Raw genomic sequence first — 22,562 nt, forward strand, 5'->3', positions numbered from 1 at the left:
GCTAAACCATTTTATTAGTATAGATATAGAAACTGTGAAGTGAAGAAGTTATTAGTGGGTGAGAGATGGGCAAGGTAAAGTCAGGTAAGCAAAGTGAATCTACTCTGGTATTTGTAAAGCAGGTTCAAAGTTACGAATTCCCAACGTTACCATAGCCCCAAATCAGCAAAACCCAATTTCATTCAGTTGTCTCCCTCCACTCCCTCCCCTTCCTCCACGGTTTCTCTCTCTATAACATGCATACACTCATTATGTATATAGTGCCACTTTGTTTTTGTGAATTTTTCTGGGTTAATGTTAGATCTGGTTGGTGGTGGTTAGGTTAAGGGAAAGAAGAATTTCTGGGATTTGCACGAGGAGATGAACTGTCAGTTGGGGAAGACCAAGAAGAAGTTTTCTTTATCCAAATCAAAGCACGTGAGACTTCCTTTCTTCTCCTTTCTTTCTCGTGATCAGAAAAAAGAAGGAAAAAAGAAAAAGAACTCTCCCTTTTTATTATTAACACTGTTAAAATGTTGTAGTTTGTTAAGTAAATTGAAGTATCTATAGTACTCTCCTCTTCTGTGTTTCTTAGGAAAATGATTTTGGCATTACATTTTTTATGATGGCACTCCAAAACTTGTCGACAAATTTTGGAGAATCAAAATCATTTTCCATTTAGATATCTCTGTAGATCGTTTACTACTACTTGCGTCAGATCAGAATATTAAGTACTCAACTTGTAGGTGGACAAATTCAAGTAGTGCTTTGAACAGCACTGGAATGCAACGGCTTCACGTGCCTCTTGACCGGAACCCTAGTTTGTCAACGAAACCCTTATCCTGCAAAATAGACAAGGAGTGAGTGCACCTTTGCCTCTCGTGGCAAAGGCCCTCCGATGCCTTTGTTAGTATTTCGTACTAAAGAAACCCTAATTATCAGTAGGTGAATATCGAATAATACAATGTATTGCGTACCTTTTACCTCTAGGTTTACCTCTTATTTATAGATTTATGGATGCTTGCGGCCCAAGTATCCATGTTGCCCTAGGTTTCCTACCTCATATAGGAAAACTAGGATCTCTTGGATTCTCGTTCCCTTATCAGTTTATTTCCTTAATCCTTGTAGGACTCTTTCCATATCAAGCCAAACATCCCATACTCGTTGGGTATCTTTCTTAGATCCTATATTCTTGGGATCTCATCCCTTAACGGAATACCAGTGATTCTGGACCCTTCTAGAATGTTCCCTCTAATAGGACTTCTCTCATCTCATGACCGAACAGACGGCCTGGACCAGTTACTTCACATGTAACTGGTCCTAAGGAAGTAATTTTGGACCATTTCCTTTCTAAGGAGCTTTCCTCCTGTTCTGCTCTCTCTTGCCGACAAGTGTCTTGAACAGTGGCATCTCATGTCATTTTCCTTGTATTTGGTCCAATAACATCTCGTGTTATTGTACCGAGAATCGTACGACCTCTCTGGACCATTGACTTCTCATGTCACTGGTCCATATCGCGTTGACCTTTTCTTTTGACCGTGCTCGGGCTTGTTTTGGACCTGTTCGGGATTACCTCCCTACATTTGCTCCCCAGCCTTACTCGTTTATATTTTATTCAGATGACGAGTAAAGCTCTTTTCTCCGAGCAAATTCATTTTGTTCCTGCACCCTATTTCATATATTGGTGCAATGTTTCATCATTTTGCCAAGGCGAAAACATCTTTTCGTGTGGCCATCACAGGCTTTTTAGCCCTAATCTTTACATGTGTCGATCATTGTATTGCTTTACATTAAATGCAGACAGACGTGTTTTGGGGAACGGAACACTCCAAACGGCGTCTGGGGTGACGTTTCACGTACGCCACCCCACTTTTAGGGTATTTTTGGGTTTTCGTCCCATTTTCAAAACCCCAATCTCTCTCCTAGACTCCCTCTGCAGAAAAAGACAGTTCAAGCTTTTACCCGCCATTGAAGCTCTGTTCATCATCTCAAGGCCTCCTCCTTTCTGCTCTTTAGGGATTCCATCGACTATTTTCGTAAGTCATCATTCTTCTTCTTACTGCTCCATTTCTCTGGTGGATTGTTTACAATCACTTTTTAGGGTTTTATCGTCCCCTTTTCTTTATATTTCAAAGAACCCCAAAAACCTTTCTGGTAATGGGAAGATTTCGGAGACACTGTAATACTCCTCAAACCATGGCTAGTTTCAGATCTCGATATGGGATTCCTGACAACGTAGCTACTGTTTTGGCTCCTGAGGATGCCATTCGTGAAAGTTTCGATTTTGACACCCTTCACATTCCAGTAGTAGCCGTCGTTGAAGGCGGAGTTAGGTTTCCCTTAGCCCCTCTGCTCCGCCAAGTCTTAGCATATTATAGGCTTTCCCCAATGCAGGTTTCTGCTAATTTCTTTCGAGTAGTTATGGGCATAAATGCCCTAAACCAGATGTTAGGGACTTCTTTAGGTTTATACGACATTCACCATTTATATAGTATCTCCAGAACCAGGGATGCCCTTACATATTATTTGAAAAGTAGGGATTCTAGAAAGAAGCTAGTCCTTGAACTCCCTGACTCTGCTCGAGGGGATGACGACGACTTTCTGATCGTTATGGGCAACTTCGAACCCAGAAATGAGGACGGCCAAGTGATTGGTTTCCGTGCCCCTCACATATTCGGGAGCCCACGTTAGTGCTCTCCCCTTAATTCATATGTTTTGTCCTTTTTCATAGGAAAAGCTTTTTCGTGCTTCTAATTATCTGTGCTTTGCTTTGTTTCAGCATCAAACATTAACCGAGGTTATAATATCATAACCCCTCAAGTGCACGTAGCTGATATCAGACGAGCACTTGCTTTCAACGGTGAAGGGACATACCTTGCTGGCCGAGCAAGAGCGGCTCAGGTACTACTCAGCTACAAAGCATCATACGGGGGTTTTATTGATCGGCGTACCCGTGCAGCTGACAACCCTGCAGTAGCTGGTCCTTCAAGACCAGTCCCCGAACAAGAAGAGAGGCGTTCTCGGACACCTCCAATCTCTGACGAACCGATCCCTCTTGCTGAGGAGGCCTCCATTTCCACATCCAGCTCTTCTTCTAGTGATTTCACCCCCTCACCTCCGGAGATGAACCGGCCAATTGATTTAGGCAGCCTCTTCACCATTCCTGGTCGGGGTCGTAACGTTGCTCGGGGCCAAGGTGGTCAAGGTCATGGCCGTCGTATCCAGACTCAAACTGATGCTCCTATTGGATTTTCTCTAGAAGAAATTGAAGCCCTCCACAGAGAAAAACGTCAACGGGTGGAAGAATCCCAAGAAAGACCCCCACCATCCTCCTCATCTCCTGCTCCTGCTTGGGCTCCCTCTTTCTCTCATGGGAACCGAGCTATCACTGCTCGGGACACTGTTGAGACTGATGGGACTGCACTTGCATTATCCCAGGCCTTCTTATTGCCTGGAGATATGCAGAAAGAAGTTGCAATGTCTCCAGACGATCTCCTGAGCACTTTTATGTCCCATAATGCCAAGGTAAATTATTCCTTTAAAAACCACATCGTACCACATCGTTTGGTATTTATGTTTATCATAGCTGGTTTGATCATTCCAGGTGATGCAAAAGATGGTGGCCATGGCTCAAAAGCTCAGTCAGTCCGAGCCCCAACGTGCCAAACTTGTCAATGAGAACACCAAGCTACAACGTACCATTATCAGGCTTGAGAAAGAAAGAAACCAAGCCCTGGGGGTAGCTGAAGGACTCAAGGGTCAACTGAAGGGGGCTGAGGATAGTCTGAATCAGACGCTGAAAGAACTTGAAGCTAGCCAGAATGAAGCCAAAGCTGCATTGGAAAAAGGACACAACGAAGGAATCAAAGTTGCTACAGAAAGCTACACAAGCCAGATGCCTAGAATTCAGGACCAAGTTTGGGTGGCTTTCTGGACAGCCTGCCTTGCAAAAGCGGAGATTCCTGAATCATCTCCCCTTTGGACCAACATTGAATTACCAAGTGCTGCTGCTAGCTGTGAGGAAGATATTGCAGAGGAGAGGGATGAAGAGCAGGCGGTGAACGTGTCTGAACAACCTGTTGCTGAAGTGGAACCTCATAATGACATGACCAACCCTGGCCAAAAGGAAGTCAGTGGTGGTCAACTTGGAGATGAAAATACCACAGAAGACTTAATTGCACCAGCAGCTCCTACAACTGCTCCTACAACTGTGCAAGATCTCACTGAAGATGAATGAGTTCTGTCTTCGTTTTTCTGTTTTGGCATCTGGTTTGAATTGTTCCCTTCAAGATACCAGTTCCAAATGTTTTTATCATGGGTGTTTGAAACGTTTAAGTATTTCGTACTTATGTAAGTCTTTCGTACTTTTAAGCATGTATGAAGCCAAGTATCTTAAGTTTCTCGTACTTGTGCATGTTTCAAGTATTTCGTACTTGTCTAAGTTTCTCGTACTTTATGCATGTATTCGTATGCATCTCAAGTGTTTAAATTCCATACAAGTATTTCCATACTTGTATTCGTTTAAGTTTCACGTACTTAAACTTGTGTTTAAGTTTCACGTACTTAAATCAATAAAAATCATACAAGTGTTTCGTACTTGTGTTTAAGTTTCAATAAAAATCATACAAGTGTTTCGTACTTGTGTTTAAGTTTCACGTACTTAAACTTGTGTTTAAGTTTCACGTACTTAAATCAATAAAAATCATACAAGTGTTTCGTACTTGTATTTAAGTGTCACGTACTTAAATGTATACCCTGCTCCCCAATACGAATGAGGGAAATGAATCTCGGAGTTCGTATTTAAAACAAATACCAAGAACACAACAGTTACACTAAAAAAGTAACTTCATTCATAATCTGAAAAACTCAAGAGGGCGTTATTTGTACCCCTTGCAACTAGAATAACAAAACTAGAACACAAGAGAGTTTTATTCGTAACTCTCACACAATCACGATGTGCATAAAAAAAAAGTTTATTCATATAAAAAACTTTCTCAGATTATGGACATTCCAAGGTCTTGGGACTGGGTTCCCGTCCAAGTCTGCAAATCGATAAGCCCCAATGCCCGCGATTTCTGTAACTCGATAGGGGCCTTCCCAATTTGCCCCTAACTTTCCCTCATTAGCCACTTTAGTATTGCCGAGCACCTTTCGCAGCACAAGGTCTCCAACACCAAACTCTCGTGGGTGTACATTCTTGTTGTAACTTTTGATGAGCCGCTCTTGGTATGAGGCCAAGTGCACCAGGGCCCGCTCTCGTCGTTCCTCGGCAATGTCTAATTCAATCTCCAAGGCTCTATCATTTCCTCCACTTTCAACCAAAGTGGTCCTGTTGGTCGGCAGACCTATTTCCAATGGAATAACAGCCTCTGTTCCATATGCTAATGAATAGGGGGTCTCTCCCGTAGACCTCCTAGGCGTTGTTCGGTATGCCCAAAGTACCAATGGCAATTCATCAGGCCATTTCCCCTTTGCTTTATCCAACCGCTTTTTAATTCTATCAAGAATTGTTTTGTTAGAATCTTCTGCCTGCCCATTACTTTGAGGGTAGGCCGGAGTTGAGTAATAATTTCTTATCCCATACTGGGCACAGAAAGTTTTGAACTTCTTCTGAAACTGGGATCCATTGTCTGTAATCAATGAGTATGGGACCCCAAAACGAGTAATGATGCTTTTCCACACGAACCTCTCTATCATAGGTTCGGTGATTTTAGCCAATGGTTCTGTCACAATCCATTTGGTGAAATAATCCGTTGCAACTAGCAAGAATTTTCGATTCCCAGTTGCTTTATGCAATGGACCCACTATGTCCATTCCCCATTGAGCAAACGGCCAGGGACTCGTCAGAGGCACCAGATCCTCGGCTGGTGTTCGAATCATTGGTGAAAACTTCTGACACTTCTCACAATTTTTAACGTACACCTTGGCGTCTTCTTGCATGTACGGCCACCAATATCCTTGGGTGATTGCTCGGTGGGCGATGGACCGGCCCCTTGCATGGCTTCCACAAGTTCCTTCATGAATTTCGTGGAGGAACTTTTGCACCATCTCAGGATGCACACAAAGCAAGTAGGGTCCTGTAAAAGACTTCCTATACAGTTTTCCCTCTGGGGATAACCAGAACCGAGCAGATTTGGTCCTTATTTTGTGAGCCTCTTTTTTGTCCAAAGGGAGTGTTTTATCTCGTAAAAACTCCACAATTGGGTCCATCCAACTTGGTCCTTGGTTCACGTCCAAGACCATCTCCACGCTTCTCCCAATGCTCGGCTCAATCAGATACTCCACGGCTATTTTTCTTTTAAACTCAGATGGTACAGCTGCGGCCAACCATGCCAATGAATCTGCATGAGCATTCTTTCCAGAACTTATCTGCTCAATATACACCCTTTCGAAGGTATCGAGCAGATCTCTGGTCACTTGTACATAGGCCGCCATCTTCTCGCTCCGGGTTTCATATTGCCCGGACAGTTGATGGACTACGAGTTGTGAATCAGAATACACCCTAACACGTTCAGCTTTTAGGGTTTTTGCACTTCTCAAACCAGCTAAGAGTGCCTCGTACTCTGCCACATTGTTTGATGCATTGAACCCTAGCCGACAGATAGTTCCAACATTGATCCTTCAGGGGGTAAAAGCACAACCCCGATTCTTGATCCAGTGTTGCAAGCTGATCCATCAACGAACAGTTTCCATTCCAAGGGATCTTGTTCTGCAATTACCCGTTTCTTCGTTACAGGTGTCTTCGCTTCACACTCCTTTCTCGTAGGAGGCAAAGGTGCAACTGTGGGTGAGAATTATGCCACAAAATCAGCCAACACTTGGCCTTTGATTGCTGTGTGCGGCTGATAATCAATATCGTATTGGCTTAACTCTACAGACCAAGTTGAGATCCCTCCCGAGAAGTCTGCCTTTCGTAGCAATGATTTTAACGGGAACTCCGTGTAAACCACAACTTTATGACTCTGGAAATAATGTGGCAATTTTCTGGTTGCTGTCCTTAGTGCTAGGACTAATTTCTCGAGGGGCAAATATCTTGTTTCGGCATCTGGTTCTGGAGTCGAAAGAAGGGGAGGAGAGGCCAAATATCCCTTCAGATCCTGGAAGGCTTGTTCACATTCTGCTCCCCATTTGAACCCTTCCCTTTTCTTTAACAGCTGAAAGAAAGGTCTGCACTTGTCACTTGACCGGCTAATAAATCGATTAAAAGCTGCTGCCATCCCAGTCAACCGTTGGACTTCTTTCGTTGTCCGAGGACTCTGCAGATTCTGTAAGGCCTTTATTTGGTCGGGATTCGCCTCTATCCCCCTTAGAGTTACAAGATGGCCCAAAAACTTTCTAGAACTGACTCCAAACGCACACTTCGAGGCGTTGAGTTTCAACTTGTATTTCCTTAAAATCTCAAATGCCTCTCTCAAATCTGCAATATGGCCTTGCCCAGCTTTACTTTTCACCACCATGTCATCTATGTAAACCTCCATAATTTTGCCAAGCAATTTTCTGAACATGATGGTTGCCAATCTCTGATAAGTTGCCCCTGCATTCTTCAATCCAAAGGGCATGACATTGTAACAGTACAACCCTCGTGGTGTAATAAAAGAAGCTTTCTCCTGATCTGGCCCAAACATGGCAATCTGATGATATCCTCGATATGCATCGAGAAAACTCATTCGCTCATATCCAGCAGTGGCATCTACGAGTTGGTCTATCCTTAGAAGTGGAAAGCTATCCTTTGGGCAGGCTTTGTTCAGGTCTGTGAAGTCTACGCAGACTCGCCACTTTCCATTCTTTTTCTTCACCACAACAGTGTTGGATAACCATTCTGGGTAATAGACTTCACATATTGCTTTGGCCTCCAACAGATGATCGACCTCTTCGATAACTGCATCCACATGCTGCACGGCTGCCCTCCGTTTTTTCTGAACGATTGGCTTATGCTGAGGATCAACGTTTAAATGGTGGCAAATTACGTCTGCACTTACCCCAGGCATTTCTTCTGGTATCCAGGCAAATACGTCGACATAAGTCTTTAAGAAACTTATCAATTCAGTCTCTTCATCTGCTGGCAGTGATTCCCCAATTAAAAAATACCTATCAGGATCAATCTCGTTGATCTGTATTTTCTTTAAACCTTCAACTACCCTTTCGGCTGGATCCTTTCCGATATCCTCGATGGTCGGCTGATCGGGGACTTCTACTGAATTGATATGGTGGGCATTTTGGATGCGTTTTACGATGGATACTAAACATTGTTGAGCTACCTTCTGGTTACCTCTGATCTATTCAATCCCATTGGATCCTGGGAACTTTACCATTTGATGGTAAGTAGAAGAGACTGCCCTCATCTTATGTAACCATGTTCTTCCTATAATCATGTTATAGGAGGATGGTACGTCCACCACTAGGAAGTCGGTTCGTAGCACCACTGTCCCAGCCCGAACAGGCAGAGTTACCTTGCCTAACGGCCAAACTGCTCCTGCTCCAAATCCGACCAAAGGAGTTACTGATTGTACCAAATCTTCTTGAGTGAGCCCCAGTTTCTTGAATGCATCGTAGTATAGCACTTCAGTGCAACTCCCTGAATCCACCAGGATTCTTTCCATATCATATTCCCCAACTCGTAGGGTTATGACCAAAGCATCATTGTGAGGTACTTGGACTCCTCCCAGATCTTCATCCGTAAAAACTATGCCCTCGTTGTCTGCCCCTTCGTTGCGCCCTCTTTTCTTCCCCAACTGCATCACATGTTGGTCATGTTTCACTTGTCTCTGAAGCAATCTCACCTCATTTCTCGTATAAGGTTCGGCTAATCCATGTATCAGATGGATTACCCCTTTTGGATTTTGTTCGTAATCCAACTCCATTGCTTTGTCTTTATCCTTGGGATCTTCTTGGATAAATTCTTTGAGATAACCTCGCGAAACCAAATCATCAAGATGCCGTTTAAACATCTCACAGTCCTCAGTCATATGGCCCTAATCCTTATGGTAACTGTAGTGCTGATTCGTAGCACGTTTTGCATCTTTATTCCCACCAAGAGTTGGGGGCCATTTGAAATAAGGTTGATTCTTTATTCGATAGAGAATCCTGTAGATGGGCTCTTTCCAAACCGTGTTTATTGAAAAGAATGACTTGGGATCCGGGGCTTGTTTATCCTTATACTGGTCTTTCTTCGCCTGCCCATAATCTTTTCTTTCACGATAAGTTTTGGGCTCTGGCTTGTCTGCTTTCTTTATAGGCCCCTTTACTTGCTCAGCGGCCAGCTTACCATCCTCCGGTAGAATGTCATCCTCGTTCCTGGCGTGCTGCTCAATTCGCTCCATCAGTTTTGCCAATGTCTGCACGGGACTCATGTTTAGGGACTTACGCAGTTCCCCCTGAACAGGTAAGCATGTCTTGAACATGGCTATTGCGTATTCTTCGCTACAACCTTCAATCTCGTTGAAGGTTTCCCAGTACTTCTTTGCATATGTCCTGATCGGCTCATCCTCGCCTTGCTTCATAAAGGAAAGGCTCTCAAAAGTTTTCGGAGCTTTCCTGCTCGTCAAAAACCGTGCAGTGAATTCCTCGGCCAACTGCACCCATGTTTGGATGGAGCGTGAGCCCAATCTGTGAAACCAAGACAAAGCAACCTTCCCTAAACTCAACGGGAACATCTTGCACATGATTGCATCATCTCCTTCATGCATAAACATTGCCTGCTGGTAATGCTGTATATGTGCCACGGGATCAGCATCTGTCTCGTAGAGGATGAACGTTCCGTGTTTTACTCTGGTCGGCAACCTAGCCTCCTGTAACTTTTTTGCAAAAGGGGAGGATGCTATATTCTGAAGTGCTTTCTGTGCTGCTTCCCGTGCAGTCATGGTTTCATCCTCTGGTCCTTTCTTGGATCTAGTTCTTTCCCAGTCGGAATCAGGTCTCTCGTACCTGTCCCTATGATGTTTCCTACTCCCTTCCTCCTCAGGGGTAGAGCTTCGACCTCTGCTTCTCCTCTTTCTCGGAGAAACCCTCCTTCGCTCGGGTGTTCGGTTATTGCTCCTTCCCTTTCGTGGGGAAGCTTTATGTCGCCTTGGGGTCGGACTTCTGCTTCTGCTCCTTCTTCCTCGTGAAGGAGCCTTTTTGTATTGTACCAAAGCATATTCACTGCCTCTAGAATTTCTTCGAGATAGTCCAGAATCCTCCGGATGTTTCCTGATCCTCTCTAGTTCTCTGATCTCATATTCTCATTTTTTGATCAAACGAGCATACTCCTCGATCTCTTGCCTCTTTTTGTCAAGAACGTCTTCGCTACGGTACACACTCCTGGAGTGTGCAATCGATTCGTCCCCTCGATGGGATTTAGTCCTTCTCGTGGATTTCGATGCCGTCTCTCCATCTCTATTTTTGGAGTTGCCATGGACGGCAAGGGGGCGGCCCTTACTCGTGGTCCTCTTGTGTCCTCCCTCGGGCTTTCTCGGAGCCCCGGGTGGAGATTTATCCCCTTCTCCAACTAACACATCCTTTGGGTCGTGTGGTGTTGCTGGATCTACTTCCACCATGGTCGTATTTCAAAGGGAACTCTTTCGTTTCCCATAGACGGCGCCAATTGTAGGTGGACAAATTCAAGTAGTGCTCTGAACAGCACTGGAATGCAACGGCTTCACGTGATCTGGTGGTAGCCCCGGTACGCATCCAAGAAGCTGAGTCGCTCGTGTCCGGAGGTGGCGTCGACGAGCTGGTCGATACGGGGAAGAGGAAAGAAGTCCTTCAGGCAAGCGTCGTTGAGGTTTGAGTAGTCGACGCAAACACGCCATTTGCCGTTCTTTTTCTTGACCACGACAGTGTTGGCCAGCCACTTGGGATACTGGACCTCTCTTATTGCCCCTGCGTTCAGGAGTCGGTTGACCTCTTCAATGACGGCCTCGGAGTGAATAGAAAAGGACCGTCGTGCCTTCTGTACGACCGGTCGTTTGTCTTTGTCGATGTTGAGCTCGTGGCAGATGAAAGAGGGGTCAAGCCCGGGCATCTCATAGGGGGTCCAGGCGAACACCTCAATATTTCGGTTGAGAAAAGCTACCGTCTCGTTCCGATCAGTATCACTAAGTGAGGAACTGACAAGGAAGAAGCGGGAGCCGTCCTCGGTTATTGGGATAGTGGCCACGTCTTCAACGGTTTTGTCGTCGGGTGATCTACCGACGTCCTCCAGAACTGGAGCTTCGGGGGCTTCGATGAGATTTACCCGGGAGGTCTGTTTGGTGCTTCGGACGGCGTTGACGTAGCATTGCTTGGCCGCGGTCTAGTCTCCGTACAAGTCTTCCTGGTGCCCGTGAGTGCCAATGAAACGTACCATTTGGTGATAAGTGGAGGCAATCGCTTTAAGCCTATGCAGCCAGGTTCGACCGACAATGGCGTTGTAAGGGCCAGGGACGTCGACCACCACAAAGTCCATTTCGAGCGTTACCGAGCCGGCACGGACAGGAAGAGTGATCATACCGATGGGCCAGACAGGAACTCCGTTGAAGCCGATAAGGGGAACTTCGGAGGGACGGAGGTCGGTCTCGGGAATCTTCAGATCCTTAAAAAGAGAGTAATACATGACTTCGGCCGAGCTACCCTGGTCTACGAGGACGCGACGGACGTTGAAATTTCTGATGCGTAGCGTGACCACGAGGGCGTCGTTGTGGGGAAGCTGGACGCGGTCGAGATCCTTCTCGGTAAACGTTATCGTCCATTTGGAGCCGTCATCGGTTCTAGGGCGCTTTGGTTCGGGGCCGACTAACATGACCTGCTTGGAGGAGGAGGCTTCATTCAACTCTGCCCGGATGACTCGAGCGGCCTCGGGGTTCAAGGGACCGTGTATGACGTGGATTGTCTGCACTTCTTCCTCGGTATTTGCTTCGGTCCGCTGTGCCCGAGCCGTCGTCTTCTCGTGATCGATGAAGTTGCCGAGGTGGCCACCAGCAACAAGCTGTTCCAAGTAGGCCTTGAAGGGCTTGCATGCTGTGGTGAAGTGACCTTGTTCGCTATGGTAACTGCATCGAACGATGGGATTCTTGATTTTCCCATTTTCGGTTCTGAGCTTTTGATTGGGGAAGGAGAAAAAGGGCTGGTCCTTCACTTGGTCGATGATCCGGTAGATGGGAATGGTGAAGACGGTTTTTTCAGCGTTGAAATCGCTTGGCTTCGGTCCCCTCCTCGGCGACTGCTTGATTGTGTTGACCTGTTTTTTCGGTGTTGAGACAGGTGCGAGGACCGGTATGGATACCGAGGTGTTTAATGTCTTTGAACTTGTAGGCTTCCCGATGCCTCTCTCTGCCTTGGATTCGATGAGCTGACACCAGCCCTCAATTTGAGTCATAAGGTCCTTCATAGAGTTCAGCTTATGGCGAGCGAGGTCGTCGTAGACTTGCTTGTCCTGCGAGGTGAGACCGAGCTTGAATCCTCGGGCAGAAATGACACCGTCGCAACCTTCTATCTCATTGAACAACTCCCAATAACGGTCGGCGTACTGCCGAAGCGTTTCATCGTTCCTCTTGCGGAGGGCTAAGAGGGAGTCGATCTCCTTCTCGTGCTTGTTGCTCGTTACGAACCGGGCCATGAAAGCGTCACAGAGGGAGTCGAACGAGGAGATTGACCGAGCCGGGAGTTGATTGAACCAGGTGAGGCCCAAGTTGCCGAGGCTTGCTGGAAACACTTTGCACAGGAAAGCGTCGTCCGAGGGTTCATTCCGAAGAAACAGAGACATGACAGCTTTATACTGGACCAGATGAGTGTACGCCTCGGTCTTGCCGTCATATTTGGCAAACTTGGGTTGGGAGAATCCTTTGGGGGGGGTAACCGAGTCGATCTCTCTTGTGAAGGGAAAGGTCGTGAGTCGCGCAAGTCGCGCATCGCGATGAGGTCGGATCGAACGGTCGGGGCCGTCTGGACGCTCAGTCGCTGTACGCTTCTTGGGGACGAGTTTGTCCAATTGTTCGTGCTCCTTTCTCTTTGGATCAATACTAACCGATTTTTTGGGAAAACGCTCCTGGCGATGATGTCGGTAGCTATCCCGAGCAGAAGGCTCGAGGCGCTTGGTTATCGGGCTCCTGCTGTGTGCGCCGCCGGGGTGCGAGACGATGGGACTTCTGGCTCGAGGGCCCTTCAGGCGCTCGCGGTATCCTCTAGTCTGGATCTCGACAAGGCCATCATCTCCCCTGGATGCCCTTGTGAGGCTAGGGGTAGATTCCCGGCCTATCCTGCCCACAAGGACGAAGTGGGTGGAGGAGGCAGAGACGCTCCCACCACCGAGCCTGTCAAAGGCCGATGGTCTCCTTCGAAGTTGCGCAGGAGAGCGAGAACGGTCCCTGCGCGATGTGTCTTTTGGAGCTCGTGTGTCCACCGCTCTTGGTGACTCAAGACGATCCTTGACTGAAGGGCGGGGTCTGTGCTCTAGCAAGTGACCGGCTTCGTGACTGTGTGGGGGGGGGTGCGACGGTTTGTTCTTCCGCCGCGGCTCCCGGAGGAATGAGATGGGGAGATGAGGAGGTGTTTGATCTCCGCCAACTCGTCTCGGACGTGTCTGTCGCGGTCCACGACCGTCGTGAGATCGTCGATTTTGCACTCGAGATGGCGGATGTAGGAGTGGAGCTCGGAAGATGGGCCTGCGTCTGGAGCTGACGCTCTGGCGCCAATTCCGACGGACACATGGGTCTTTCCAAGGGCGGCCGCTCCGCCAGAAGCCAGCCTGTGGTCCATGAGGGAACCGAGCCCGTGGGCGGTACCACCGTGATGTGCGTTGTCGATCTCCACCATGTTTGATTCTGGACGTTTGAACGGAGCAGAAAGGGGGAGGTGAAAGTTGAAAGGGTGGCTAGGTCCCCAGCGGAGTCACCAATTGTAGGGGTTCGATTTAGGAGGAGGGACCTTGGCCTGAACTAATGCTTCTCTACCGCTGCTCTGTTCCTCCGCCGCTTGGACCTGCAACAAGTCACTAAGGCTGGAATAGCCTAGTGACCCTTCGACGATCAAGTTAGATGTAAGGAGAGATGCTTTTAGGTCTAGGGTTAGGGTAAGATGGCATACCTCTCAAAGATGAGTATCCCTTTGTATTTATAGACCTAGGTTAACTTGGGCTCCAAGCTAGTGCGTGGAGGTCACGCTTAGGTAACCGCCCTCGGTGACATCATAGATGACGCACGGGATTAGACGGTTACGAAGCACATGGGCAGACCTGCCCAGATGATCCTTTTCGCCACGTGTCGCTCTTGGTCCCCTCCTGCTATGCTGCATTCTGCCAAGAGACTCTAACGGAATGCACACTTCGGTAATTAACCGAAGTGTCAACAGGAGACCTGACGCCGAGCGAGTAAGGAGAATGCATACTGTCCCGTCTGATATGAGACCTCGGTTAATGGTGGTCCGGTTAGATAACTGAGGCCATTACCGAAGCCTCCACAATTGGGTTTAGGGAGGTCTGACACCTGGACATGCATGCTCCCGGACACACCTATGCTCGATACTAATAACAATTAACAAGTACATGACGCACTACAAACTGTTGGACCTGTTTGGTAAACTATGTTTTATTAGTAGAAAAATAATATGTTGTTCTTTTTTGCTGTTAAAAAAAAGAAAAAGAAAAAGTATATGCTAAAGATTCAGGGCTCCAAAAGTTGCAAGATTTATGGGATTCCATCAAATTAAGGCCGGTAATCCTTGGATAATTTGGGTGTTTTGTTTCTGCTTCTGTAATATACCTACCTGAATTTAGTAAGAAGAGGCTAGTGAAAAGGCTTTGCCTCAACAATTTGGTGTATTGGCTTCAGAAAATTGTTAGGTGCTGCCGAAAGCCGAAGTAATGTGGCATAGCCAATGTCATTCTCCCGACTGAACGAAACATACACCATGTTGGTTGATTACCCAATAAAAGTGAATCATAATGTCCCTCCCGTAAAATTCTATGCTGCGACATTGGTTTGAGTACCATGTGGAAATGCCACATGTACTTTGGGATCACGAGTCCTCTTTCGCTATTGTCCTCTGTCTAGTGCCACCCAGTTTGTCAAACCACGTGGCACTATCCTTGTATGTCCCATGACTATCAGAGTCACTAATCTCTTATTATCTCCCCTTTTGCCAAGCTTTTGTCTTGGATCATCACACTTGTCTTTTTTATCTACGTAGATTGACTTTACACTATATTGCCATCCTATCCTTAATCTGATGTGGAAGTTATTAGGTGTTCATGGTTCTCTTATTATACTTAGGCCCTGTTTCTCTAAGGTTCTTATTTTTTAACTACTTATTTTTCATTTTACGAGACATGTCATTCTCTCACAATACATCACCTTTAATTTAAAAAATAAATACTTATTTCCCTTGGTGGAATGGGGCTTTTCTCTCATTTCTTAACTAACTGTGGATGGAAAAACTAATGGCAAACCTATTAACTTCTTGAACAGGCGGTATCTAATCATGCAGGGAAGCCCATGAGGTTGGTTATAAATGTCAATCTTCTGAATTTTTGTTTTGAAATTTCTTGAGTATGAAATGTGACTATGGATCGTAAAAAAAATTCTGGCTGTTTTTGAAACTGTAAACGAAGTAAGTCTGCAATGATTGGGTTGCCTGTTGAAGTTAAGACACCTGCCATGATTCGAGCTGAGGAGATCCAGTCCAGTTTGGGATGTGAATTTCCTAGCTTTGTAAAACCATTGGTTCGATCGCATGTTTCGAGATGTTTTTGGATGGTAATCATGACTCCTCTGCATTTCGATTTGCATTTGAATTCGGAATCTATTGTAATGTACAGAGTTCAAGTCAAGCCAGAGAGTTTTGTGGGACAAACTCACTCTTTTGTTGACAGGGGCTTCCTGTTCCCTTCAGCAAGTCGCACCTACCTAAAAAGGATACCTCAGTAATTTTGGAAGATGAAAGTGGGGAACAGTTTCATGTGAAATACATTAGTTTCAAGTGAAATACATTCAAGGAAGGTGGGCACTTAGTGGCAAGTGGAGAAGCTTTGCAATGGGACACAAATTGCTTGAGGGTGATGTCTTGATCTTTCAGTTAGTTGAACCAAACAAAATGAAGGTAACATTTGAAGTTGTATTTATTTATTTTTGATGGTTCAGTATGTATCATGTCTTAAACAAATGAAACCCTGGCGATGGGTTGACTATAGTATTAGGTGTAGTGCCTATTGTCCAATATAAAATCTTTCTATATATTCACAAACCTAGGTTCATAGCTTTTTGTTACAATACCTCCTAGAATGCAACGCTAAGTATGAATCAGCCTGGGAGCAGGAGGAAAATTGAATAGCGAATGATGAAACTAAATAAGTCAATGTTAGTGGTGGCATCAAATGTGCTGGTTTTATGAGGTTAGTGGAATGAAAATGGTGGCAGCTAGCAGGGGAAGTACGAATCAAAATATGAATTTCTCAGTTTTCGCTACTTCTGTAGAGGTAGAGGATACATATGGAACCATTTTTCCTTTTTAGTTGTAACAGCCGTGTTTGATGGGTTGAAATAATATCAATAGTCACTATGTTCAATTTGATCGTGTCCCTACCCTTTGTTTGGATCATGGATTTGTGGAGGGATTTACAAAGGGAAAGGAAAAGGTAACAAAAGTATGTAATCGAGAGTTCGTTTCTTCATTGTTATCTCTCCTTCTGTAATTAACTCCGTCCATGAACCCTTGATCCAAACACATTCCTAGCATTTTCTCCACAAAGACCTTATCCATTCTGACTACGTGTTCCCTCATATATGGCACATCCATTTTTAGGGCCAATGGTTTGACTGAGGTAGATGGTGCTCTTAGCCTTCTTAACCTTGATGCTCACGTCAAACAAGATGATACAGGTTAGTTGATGTATTTACAGCATTCAGTGGTCCAAGTATAATTTTGCAGAGTCAGCAGTCAAGAACAACTTTTTCGAACTTAAATCGTAATGGTTTGGCTTGAATGTTGATCTCAGAAAAGGACGATGCAGATAACGGAACAATAGCTCTGGATAATAAGAAGAGGAAGCGTCCAATCTCTCTTCCACTTGCTATAGTCAAGAAGGCAAGCCTCCAAAAATCAGTTCCTAAACTCACAGAATCCGTTGTGCAACTTGAAAATGGTTGTGAAGAGGTTGGTTTATCTGGGATGTCAAAAGCTTTAAGCACTTCAATATTTTGGTTGATGGGTTGTCCATAGATTCAGAGATTCCAAAACATATATGGGTCAATTACTTCAACCTCTGCCAGAGTAGAAGTGCATTCCTTCATGCACGGCTTTTCCGTGGCCTTAACATTAAGTTGGTTTCTGGTATTATTTCTGAAACTGTCAGTATAGCTGATGCCATAAGAGGATGTACCCTTACAATTTCTCGGGACAAATTCGAAGTGTGGGAAAAAAGCTTGAAGTCTTTTGAGCTCGTGGGAATGAATGTCGGTTATTTGCTTGGTTACGGTGCCTTCTTAGCCTTGCTATTAAAACAGAGGTTGATGTGGATGTCAAGAAGTACGTAGAGGCTAAAACTAGAAAATTTCAAGCGGATGATGAGATACGAAAGCTTGAGGCTAAGGTAGTTGAGCTGAAGGCGGCATCCAAAAAGTTGGGTGCAATTATCAAGGCTCTAAAATCTAAGGTCGAGGGCTATGAACACAAGTTCCAAGAAGAAGTTGATGCTCCGTGGTAGTTTTTGCTCTATGGCTTTATCTTCTGTATGATGTTAATATGTTTGTAATGATGATGCTCCCCGGCAATACCTTCTGAATTATGTTATGTTTTTGTATCCTAGTCCATGATGTGTGGCGGGAAAAGGTGGGAAAAACTATGTTTTTTCATAGCAACCAGCCAACCATGTAGTTATATATCGATTGATCTTACATGAAGAAAATGGTGCCTAATAAGAACCTTGTCTTGCTATGTTATGTGTAGATATCCATACATATATCTATGATCTTGCTTCTCGAATTGATAAGTTGTTTTGTACTTATCAGTTAAGCTTAGATTGTAATGTCTCTTGGTTACTGTTCAGACCTTAAATTGAGTTAAGCCGAAATTAAACGACCGAAGTCAAGTTTCACTCCCATGGTACTAAAGGAGATCGAGCTTGGACAGCGGTGGAGATGGTTACAAATTCATGTCCTTTCTAACTTTGTAAGCAGGATTTTTTTAATTATTTTTGGATTCATGCTGCCCTTCCGGATCTAATTTATAGAAGATGAGAGACTGAAGTTTTTTTGCTGCAGAATATGTGATGCTAAGAAGATGGTAGAAACGGTTCAAATGCCTTACAAAAATTGCTTTGTTTGAGACATTGTTCTGTCCGAATTAATCGCTAAATTTGTTTGCACCCAGTTAATAGCGACTCCAGAATCAAATTTCTATCATTTGATTGTGTTTGCATACGCGGGTTCCTGATCCAAACACCTTAAAATTTTTCAGACAGGCAAGAATTTATAAATTTAATTCAGACATTGAATGAAAGGAAGAGAGCCAAAATAATTAGAAAAGCACATGAGCCACATGTTATTGAAGTAAAGATCCAACTTTTTGAAGAAAAGCCATGGAAACCCTAGCAAAGTTTGAAGTTGTTGTGTGTCATCATGCTCAAAAACTCATCCAAATCAACTAGTCCATCCCCGTCCTTATCCACCACCCCTTTCACCATCTTCCGGCACGGCTCCAAGCTGCACTTCTCTCCAATTTTCTTCATAACCTCCCGTAACTCCTCCGTGCTTATTTTCCCATTCCCATCCAAATCAAACACGCGGAACGTGTTGTGAATGTCGCTTAGCTTCACCCCTCCTCCTCCCCCGTGTCGTTATTCACTTTCATGAACTCTTTGAAGTCAATGAATCTGTCTCCATCTGCATCCATCACCTGAAAAGCCCTAGCCACCTCTTTTTCCGTGTTTGCAGCGCTCATGGCTTTCATTGCTAACTTGTACTCCTTGCAGGAGATCTTTCCATCCTTGTTTGTGTAAAATTTGTCAAAAACTTTTTTCATTTCCACCATATTTGGTTGGAAATTTACCTGAGTGGCCGACAAGTTAGACCTTTGCCTTTCTCTGGGTAAGCTTACTGGAGTGGGAATCATGGAGGAGTTCATTGAATTAGAACTCCTATATTTGAAACTAAGAAAACTGATTTTCGACATTTTCCAATGCTATTTGGTGTTGTATGAGTAGAAGATGAAGAAAGTTGATGATCTTAAACTGAAATCCGACCTCCTTTAATAAGAGCTTTAGATTCCTAGCTATTGCCTTTCTTCCCTTCCCCCCCCCTTTTTGAGAATATATAATACAAAGATACTAGCAGTCATTCTAAGCAATTCATGGGGTAAATAATTACCAATTCACTATTCAAATTTCAAAGCCTCGAATTAATTTTTGTTTTTATTTTTTGCCAACAGGATAAGTGTAACGACCCTGATTTTCGGTAAATAAAAATTTCGTTAAATATTTGAATTTTATTTTAATTACTTGGTATTACTTTTAAAATTCCTTTTTAATTTCTATAATCCGTCATAATTAGATTTCAGCCCTTAAAAAATTATATTTCTTAACTAGAAATCCTACATGGTAAGTAGAATTAGTTTTCAACCGATTAGTTAGAGGAACTGAACTACCAAATTACCTAGTTACAATTCCCTAACCCTAGATGGACATTTTTGACCATCTTTGAGCCTTGTGAATCCCTTCCAACCCTAATTGAACCATTAGGCCATTAGAGGTAATCATTATACCCCATGACTAGTCATTCAAAGCCCATACCTATCACCTTTATTTCTCTACCCATTGGTTAATAAATGTTAGGGAAATCTTTATCTTTTGGATAATGGAAGCTAGACATGCCAAAGAATACAAAGATTTGACAAGACAAAAGGGAGCCATCATTTTGCTTCCAAAAGAAACAACCTTAACCTTGTCATGCATGTCAACCTTAGACTTATAGCCCTAAACCTAATAATTACCCTCCAAGACTTACTTTCCTAGATTTCTCTCTCTCTCTCTCTCTCTCTCTCTCTCTCTATATATATATATATATATATATAAAGGAGCTATATATATATATATATATATATATAGAGAGAGAGAGAGAGAGGGTATATATATTATATATATAGAGAGAGAGAGAGAAAGAGGGTATATATATTATATATATAGAGAGAGAGGGTATATATATATATATATATAGAGGAGCCGAGAGAGAGAAGTGTGTGTGTGTGTGCATGTGTTTTGTACACTCCATTAAGCTACCTCTTTTAGCCAACTTCACACTCAAGCATGACAACTCATTTATAGGCTTCTTTAATCATAAACCTAGCCCATGATTTTGATATTTCTTGCAAGCAACCCCTCCTATGACAAGACAAGACCATACCTATCATAATTACCCTTTTTAACATTGGACAATAATTGCTAGGGAAAATTTTATTCATTGGGTAATAGAAGTTAGTTTTGCTATAAATAGGATCCCTCACTTGCCATTCAACTCACACCTTGAAACCTTTCAACTTCTCAATAAAAGTTAGTTTTGCTATAAATAGGATCCCTCACTTGCCATTCAACTCACACCTTGAAACCTTTCAACTTCTCTCTCTAGAAAGTCTTGTATTCTTGCATTGTTCTTACTTGTTCTTCTTTGTTCTTGAGTTCTTCAAGAAACTCATCCTAAGCCACCACTAAACCACCACTCGACCACCCTCCTGATCCAAAAGTTTTAGTAGTTTAGTCAAGATCTAGTTTCGAGAGAAACCTTTCTCTTTCGAAGCTATCGGAAGCTCATCGTAGGAAGTTACTTCGTTCGACGTACTTACTTTTTCCATAACCGTACCTACCGCCAAGAAGAACGGTAGATTTCTCCGTCCTCATTATCTCTAAGTGTATATAGTTTATCCTTACTCTCTAATTCTAAGTATAAATAGAAACTTGTATGATGCTTGTATGATGAAATGCATGAGAACTTGAAAAGCATTTTACTAAAAGTTTAAAAAGGAAGGGGAGTATGTTGAATACTCCGACTTTATTTTCCGAAGAAACATGTGTTATTTTGAACTTCCCACAAGGGAAGAAAGAACGGATTTTGAAAAATAGGAATTTAACGTTTCATTAGAAGTAGTCGTATTTTAATCTTTAGGATGATTATGAGCATGTATACATGAATTGTTTGCATTACTTGTTGTGTGATAAAGCATAAGTGATTTTCATTTCAAAGGCGTCCATACATGTGGCGTTATGCTTTAAGTGGTATTTGAGCATGATCAGTAATATAGAGTTGGATGATCTTACTAGTTTTGTAACGCCCCGAATTTTGGGTACGTTAAAAAGACATTTTCATTAAAAACCTCAAAATAGAGTCTGGCTCTTATTACAACAAAACTCCCACAAGAGTTTAATATTTATACAAATGGAGGGGGGTTCTAGGGTTCCTAACTACAGCTCCTCCTGTTTCTCCATTCTTGCCAGCTCCTCAGCTTCAAAAGCCTCCACGGTGATCTGCTTACCCTGATTATCTACAAAATCTAACACATTATACCAGCATCACCACCGATATAATATGTCAGGGTCACCAAAAAGGCAACACCGTGAGCTACAAAGCTCAGTAGAGTAATCCCATACCCGCTAACCCATAACTTACAAACAACAGGTTAAACAAACATCGATTTCCACATGATACATGTATACACAGCTAACAATGACACATCCACATTCGCTAATCAACTATCGTTGGTGTCCAAGATTTTCTTTGTTTCTCCTATGCGACTCATCGTAGACTATGTCAACATTTTCATTTACAAATCAACCTTTCAAAAACCACTTTGTTTAAACACACCCAACCTTTCAAAATCATTTGCATTGGCTCCGTACCGTGGATAACCAAGCTACACACCCAACCTCGGTTCCGCCGCGCCGGTCTCCCGAGTATCCTCACAATGGTTCCGCCGCGCCGGGTTCCCATTGGCACACAAAAACATTCGCATTGGCTCCGTACCGCGGATAACCAAGCTATACCTCACCATGGTTCCGCCGCTCCGGGTTCCCATGGGAATGCACACATTTCAAAACCCTCGGTTCCGCCGCTCCGGGTTCCCGAGTATCCCACAATGGTTCCGCCGCTCCGGGTTCCCAATTGGGGTTTTCAAAATCTAAAAACCTCGGTTCCGCCGCTCCGGGTTCCCGAGTATCCCCACAATGATTCCGCCACTCCGGGTTCTCATTGGGTTTTTCAACACACACCACACAATGGGCTACCACGTCCGGCCACATTGCGGTTTTCAAAAATTCAAAACCTTTTTAAAACACGTCTTTTACACACGCACACAACTCACATAATGCCACCCAAAACCGGTCATTATGTTGTTTCAAAAATATTTCCTTCCTCGGAAAACATTTCCCTTCATTAACCACACCCTAGGTGTCATGTTTCTACTTTCTCGATTCTCGTGTCTCGTTACATGCAAAGACTCCGCGGTAGGACAAGACCATCCAATTCTATATTATTTATCACGCTCAATCACCACTTATAGCATAACGCCACATGTACGGACGCCTTTGGAGTGTATCACTTATGCTTTATTCAAAGCACAACGCCACATGTACGGATGTCTTTGGAGTGAAA

General features: G+C 44.0%; 1 long non-coding RNA gene and 2 pseudogenes across 1 annotated transcript; 2 read left to right on the forward strand and 1 right to left on the reverse strand.

Moving 5' to 3' along the window:
- Positions 1 to 88: 88 nt before the first annotated feature.
- Positions 89 to 17,083, forward strand: LOC131326271 (uncharacterized). The gene is made up of 7 exons (XR_009199956.1): positions 89 to 219; positions 322 to 417; positions 15,399 to 15,430; positions 15,542 to 15,686; positions 15,803 to 16,029; positions 16,732 to 16,808; positions 16,925 to 17,083. It is a non-coding gene; the product is annotated as an uncharacterized LOC131326271 (long non-coding RNA).
- A 4-nt stretch (positions 17,084 to 17,087) lies between these two features.
- On the forward strand, positions 17,088 to 17,975 carry LOC131327624 (B3 domain-containing protein Os01g0234100-like; annotated as a pseudogene).
- Positions 17,976 to 18,514: 539 nt separating this feature from the next.
- LOC131327625 (calmodulin-like protein 30) lies at positions 18,515 to 19,286 on the reverse strand (annotated as a pseudogene).
- Between the last annotated feature and the right edge of the window lie 3,276 nt (positions 19,287 to 22,562).

The sequence above is a fragment of the Rhododendron vialii genome, chromosome 5a (assembly GCF_030253575.1).
Source record: "Rhododendron vialii isolate Sample 1 chromosome 5a, ASM3025357v1".
NCBI classification, from domain to species: Eukaryota; Viridiplantae; Streptophyta; class Magnoliopsida; order Ericales; family Ericaceae; genus Rhododendron; species Rhododendron vialii.